The sequence below is a fragment of the Lottia gigantea genome, assembly GCF_000327385.1.
Source record: "Lottia gigantea unplaced genomic scaffold LOTGIsca_35, whole genome shotgun sequence".
In the NCBI taxonomy this organism is placed as follows: domain Eukaryota; kingdom Metazoa; phylum Mollusca; class Gastropoda; family Lottiidae; genus Lottia; species Lottia gigantea.
Window position 1 is genome coordinate 1,918,812 of NW_008709190.1, and position 7,394 is coordinate 1,926,205.

Consider the following 7,394-nt stretch of genomic DNA (forward strand, 5'->3'; position numbering starts at 1 on the left):
GGGGGTGTATACTATAATTCGATTATCCCCAAGGATAAGGTGGGACGTTTCACATCCCGGGGCTACATTTCGTCTTAATTTCTACTGAGATTTAATTAGAAAATTATCCAGCAATTTTGAGATCAATGTCACCGAAAATGTCAGGTATTTGTTTCTTCAGTAATGATTTAGCTGACCATTAATACGACTGGAGGAATTTCACAATTAAATAATCTATTGGCTCCTAGATTTCACATCTTCAAAACAATTGAAACAGGTACATGATTATCTTCAAGAATCTTTGATTCAAACCGCTCTGTAATTAATAGGCCATTTTAAGTCTTTTTGACTAAATGAAGGGGCGGATACGATACAGCGAGTCAATGGCTTGTGGGTAAAATTTTGATTTTGACTTTTTGAATAGCTCGCCGACTTCATTTCCGTTGGTACAGAAATAATGTTTACAAACTATTTATATTTTGCTTCCATAATGCTGAATTTATGCCCGCAACTCTACAGTACTATAAAATTTTGAACGAAAATAAATAAATAAAGGCACGAATTTCGTAACATTCGAACTCATCCATGATCCATGTAATGACAATCAAATTTCCAACTCCACAATGTGTAATCAGAGTATTTTACCACGTATTGGACAGAAAAAGTCTGCTGAGATGTTGCAAAATGAATTTGAATAATGGAATATGTATTTTACATGTGCATTATTGTAGCCTTTATACAATATGATAACATGCGCTCTTCAAAATAGTTGGCAAAAAACAGATAGTTTGTGATAAGCTATGCCAGACAAAATATATTGACCTTGTAGATTTTCTGAAAGGAACGCCATGAAAAAAGCCAGTGGCAGGGTTGTATCAGACGTTAGAGAAAGCATGCCCTGCCTTTTAACGTCGTAAGTTACGTCTGCTATAGTATTTGGCTTAATGGAATTCAACTTCAATAAAATGCCATTCGCGATTATTGACGTCATCAAACACTAAATTTTAATGACATTGCAGGAACCACAGACGTCTGGTTGGAAGTTGGAATGGTTCAAATGGATGCTATCAGTGTCAATTTAGAAAACCGTTTTACCATCCTTTAAAAGCTTGTGGATTTTTAGTATGACCGCTGGGACAGTCCTGTACACCAGCAAAGGTATCAGATGCTAGTAGTCTACTGGAATTTACCACAAAGCGGTACTGTCAACAAATCTGATAGTCGTAAATTAATGATACGTTTTCATATGAAATATTTAATGATGATAATAATTTTATAATGAACCATCATGCTGGTTTGTTATTATGATGAGGTCGGTTGAAAATGTCACAACTGAATAGGACAATGTTAATGATGGTATTGACATATAATTTATTGTCCATTTGATCTCGTCTACTGGGTCAACCACCATGTACATTCCTGTGGTTATTGAATTGGTATGGCTACTGTTCTTTGGTCGATGAAAATTTGAAAAAATTGAGGACCTCGCTACAGGCCTGATGACAGTTAGTGAATTGTAGCTGTTTTCTTTCATTAACACAAACAAGGAAATACAAATCATTCTAAATTCGGTTTGTACTGCAGTTTAAGGTACCAAATTCTGAATTTTTTTAGTGAATTTTCCCGAAAATAAATAATTATGTACTAACGCATCTATTAAACATTAAATTTCATATTCTAGCCTTTTAAAAAGCCCGATTTGACTCAGAGTTCATTAAACAAGAAAAACCTTTTTTGCAAACAAAACGATAAGCGTTCAGTCAAAGGATGGCGAAAAATAGGATAAAAGTTTTTATACAATAGCAGTTAAAGATATCATTGATTCACTTAAAAAGAAGGGGTGGTTTAAAAAGTTGACAGAGCGAGTCATTTGTTTGTAGGTAGGCGACATGCTGGCGTGGGATAAGATGGTTTACGCTTTAAATAAGATGCTCCGTGGTCTATTTATACACGCATCGTTACTGTTATTCATATAGCATTGTATATAGCATATTGTATGGTATATCGTTGATATTATCAACCAATGTTGTTATTCATTAAGTTACAATGACAGACACTCTAAAGGGACACGGTCCTCCATTTATGCACTGAGTCAGCTGATAAATTCAATTTATACTATCCATAGTACGTTTAAAACCAGAAATATGATTGCAGACGAATCAAGATTTGATGATGCTGATCTGAATCTGTCAAACAGAAATACAGAAGAATCTTGATCTGGATCTGACAAACCGAAATACAGAATAATCTTGATCTGGATCTGTCAAACCGAAATACAGAAGAATTTTGATCTGAATCTGTCAAACAGAAATACAGAATAATCTTGATCTGGATCTGTCAAACCGAAATACAGAAGAATTTTTATCTGGATCTTCCAAACCGAAATACAGAAGAATCATGATCTGGATCTGTCAAACCGAAATACAGAAGAATCATGATTGCATACGAATCAAAATTTTTTGATATTGATCTGAATCTGTCAAACAGAAATACAGAAGAATCTTGATCTGCATCTGTCAAACAGAAATACAGAAGAGTCTTGATCTGGATCTGTCAAACTGAAATACAGAAGAATCTTGATCTGAATCTCAATCTTTCCATCTTGAAAACAGAACCATTAAGTTATTTATCTGAATCTATCTATTATGAATACAGAAAAACTATGATGAAATCATGTTCATCTCCATCTGGCCAACCTGAACTCTGGAGAACTATTTCTTTATCATATTAATATCAATCTGTTAAACATTCATTTGTCCAACCTCTATACTGAGAACGATGATTTTGATTTCAATCGGTCCAATATGAAATAAAAACATGATTATATCATATTGATCTGAATCTGCCCAACTTAAATACAGAAAAACCAACATTTCATCATGTTGATCTGAATTTGTCCAACCTGAATACAGAAAAACCATAATTACATCATAATTACATCATAATTACATCATAATTACATCATGTTGATCTGAATATATCCAGGCTATATACAAACGAATCATGATTGTATAATGTTGATCTGAATTTGTCCAACTTAAATACAGAAAAACCATGATCATATCATGTTGATCTGAATCTGTCCAACCTGAAAACCGAAAAACCATAATTATACATCATAATTACATCATGTTGATCTGAATATATCCAGGCTATATACAAACGAATCATGATTGTATAATGTTGATCTGAATTTGTCCAACTTAAATACAGAAAAGCCATGACTACATCATGTTGATCTGAATCTGTCCAACCTGAATATAGAAAAACCATCATTATATATCATGTTGATTTGTCCAACTTAAATACGGAAAAAACATCATGTCGATCTGAATCTGGCCAACCAAAATACAGAAAAACCATGATTATATCATGTAGATCTGAATCTGCCCAATCTATATACAGACGAATCACGATTGTTCAACCGGAATACAGCAGAACCACATTTGTACCAGAAAAACCAGGAATTCATCAGGTTAATCTCAATATTTCAACGCGGATACAGAAAAACCAAGATTGTATCAATTTTGTTTATTTTAACCACAAAAAATCCAGATCATTTTAATCTAAATGTCTGTTTTAACCACAAGAGACCACAATCATTTGTATCTACAATTTTAAACACAAAGAATTGTGATCATTTTAATCTAATTCTGAATTTTCTTACTTTAATCAGGAAGTTCTGTGATACCACCATTCTGATGATAAAATATGTGAGCATGGAGATCTAAAGCCCTTTTTCATATGACATTTTTCATTTTTATCAACAACTATAAACATTCTTATCTGAAATTTTCTATTTTAACCATGTATGAGCACCGTGATCATTATGATCTTTTCTATTAATCTTAATTCTGAACATCTGTATTATGCTTTTTGAAAGAGGGAGTATTTTAACAAACAGACTGAAACTGTTAGTCATGAACAACTATTTAGAGAACTTGGTACTCGAGATAGTTACTTTATGAAATATTACTTATCTTTCATTGCATTTGAATCAACACAAGGATATATTAAGAAATTACTTTCTATTTCTATTTCAGTTGATGACTAAATTTTGAATTACATTGCAATACCATAGTAAGATATACTTCAATTGAAAATACAGTATACACTATTATATTCTTTATGTAAGCCATTATATATAAATGTAATATACATAGGCTGATAAAGTTTAATCGGACCCAATGTTGATCGTACTTGTTTACATGTCGCGTTTAATGTAAGCGGTCGTCGCCAGTTAGTCTGTTGTACACCTGGCTGTCTCGCGTACGCTATTAACTGTTTGCCGCATTCTTTCACACAAATAACTCGAGGCCAGTATATCGTGAGATTTTCACTACATACATAATATGCTATATATGAGTATGGATATATTATTAGGCTAGTGGTCTAATTCAAATACGAATCCCATTCATCGCTTATGAAATAAGATTTCGCAATTAAAGTGGACATGATTAACAAGGAAAGTGGAATAGAAGACGACAGTGGAATTCATTCTGTACCCATTCTCAGTATGGGGTGCAAAACGCGGACACAAAACGTTATAGAATAACTTAACGATGTGACGATTCGGTTTTGGATTGTGTAAGAAAGTTGGGTTCGAACCCTGGAATTGAAATGAAAGTTGACATCAGAAAATACCCACTGAAGATCCATAGAGCATATCTTTGCGATTAATCCCAATGAGTCTAGTTCATTTCCTTAAAAGGACCATTTTTTAGATCTTAGTTAATTTGTTTAATTGACTTAAAGGAAATCATCATGAATCAGGAATAGAAAAAAATCCACGCCGATCCGTTGGAGTCATAGCACTCTCCCCTACCCACTGGGGCAGCGGACGTTGATTTACCGCTAGATTACCATTATCAAATGACTATGCAGATAATAAAGTCAGATTGTCCACTTAAAATCAGTGTGAACTTATCTAAAGGTATGAGAATGAACCATTAACTGATTAAAATTTCAACAACTACTTCACTTTTCATTCTTAGGTCAATAGGACCAACTCTTGAAAAAATACACCGCTTAATCAAGGCTATTGTAACCCCTTACATTCCGATAGTTAACAAAATCTTCACACGTACTGGATGAATGTGACTACGCTCAGGTGTGCATAGTTTAAGATTGGCTGGCGCCAGTCTGGCGGGCGACTTGCCTCACCTGTGTAAAAACTTAACCAAAGCAATTTCAATATCTTTACAAATAACAATGAGGACTACGGACACCTGCGGACGACAAGTATCGCAAAGTTCTTTGAGGGGAAAAGAAAACCTCCTTACGGTATTCAACTCAATATTTGATCAGATATTCTATTTATGCATGTCTTAATTTGACTTCCATAACAATAGACTTGATTAGAATTGATTCACACACCATTTTCATAGTGTCAACTTTATTTTCTCGTTAAAAGGGATTATAACTTGTAATGACGACACATGGTATTGGTTACATTTTCAGTGGAATCCAAAGCACTCTCTGATTATTGCGTGCAGTTTTTCTTTTGGAAATCTTAGTCGAGTAATGGTGACAAATATTTCGATGGGTGTTGCTAGCTTGGCAGGACATGCTTACAATTCTAGAACACCTGATGCCACTGCGCGATTGAGAAATTGACCGCCTACTTACTACTGCGATCAAATGGGGCAAAATTTTCTATAGCCCATGGAGCTTAGTTTGACTTAATGAAATGATCTAGTTGCTGTTGGTCCCTGAAAGCTATCCATAATCCCCCAAAAACTGCGATAATCAATTTACCATGATTACGACTAAATTGAATTCATTGGACACTTTCGTCATCCATTTGACCAATTGTACCTTAGTCTCGGAAACGGAAATTCGGAATCAGTGTTCACAGATTACAGTTGATATTTGAGCCTTCAAATCTATGTGTGTCCAGAATTATTATTCGCGTTCGAAAGTTCAAATAACGACTCGTCTTTTTCTTGATTCTCCGCAATAAATAGAGAAGACATTATATATAGAAAAATACAGTACAATTTCAATTTCAGGTATATTTGAAGGAATTTTGCGATTTTTGTGCAATTCTAGAAGTTATGGAGATTATTTTCATGTATGAAAGACCCAAATCAACCACCGAAAATGGCCTATAAAGTAAATGGTATAGTCACTTTTTTTTTTGAATAAAATATTTAATGGTTTATTTTCAATCATAATGAAACTCTTAAACATGTCATAATATAGGTAATTTATTGGCGTCGTGTTCGAATTGTTGGTTGATTTTAATGACAATGTATTCGATAATTTGATGGTGGCTCACCGCTCATCGTACATAGTGTGACTGGGTCACGCATTGATTATTTCATATTTACAACGTACATAATCTTTACTGCGATGCAATTTCAGGAGTTGTGACGTCAGAAATTCTTTTTTTCAAAACCACACTGACCACAGCTGTCATAATTTGTTTTCGCACATGTCTATTTAATGATAACTGTTTTTCAAATGTAAACAATTACGTCACACAATGAGGAAAAAACGTTTACCACTTGACAAATGATAAATTAATTCTGATCTCATTTCACGCATGATTTACCCTCACTTAACATACAAAACCTTTTTAATGTTTCATTGATCAGTGTCCAATTATTATTTTTTTCCAGAATTCCATGTAGTCTAAAACACAAGAACGTTAGATTGAAATTTACGAAACATCCCGCCTGTGGTTCCTGTAATTCCAGAAAAATAGGTCCTGATAATGACGTCACCATGGTAAATATTTTTCATGAGAATTTCGAATATTTTTGCGGAATTACAGAAATCACAGAAATGGTAATGAAAACTAAGTATCCCCGATAGGTTATACGATCGACAGAGAAACCTTTTTCAAATCCATTATAAAATGCAAAAATACTACTTCTTCCTTCAATACAGATTTGATTTTACTTCCCACATATTGATAATATCTGATGAACACGTGCACGTCCAGTTATTGAACCCCCTTAGGATTGATTGACCAGCCATAAACAAGTTTTATTAAATCGAACCAATTCACAAGTCAAGCAAATATTTATCTTATAACATTAATTATATGAAGCGTAATGGCTCAGATGACACCTGCGTCGTGGACACATGAATCGTATTTAGACCGAAAATATCATGTTTAATACATAGGCGTTCGAGATAGGCAGAGAGGAGGTGGAGGCTCATTATTAGAGCAAGTTATTGATTATTCCAATTTTTGTTTTTTTGGGGTGGGGTGGGGGGGATTATTTTCAACATTTACAATGCAAAATTAATGTCGTTCTCTTCAACATGATGTGTACACGACGTGGTACATACGACAATGATCGTTCATGAAGGTCTACGTCTGAATGTTATTGCAAGTAGGGCCGTGTAATAGGTACTAATCCCCCCCCCCCCAACCCTATCGTTCCTTCAACCAAAAATACTAA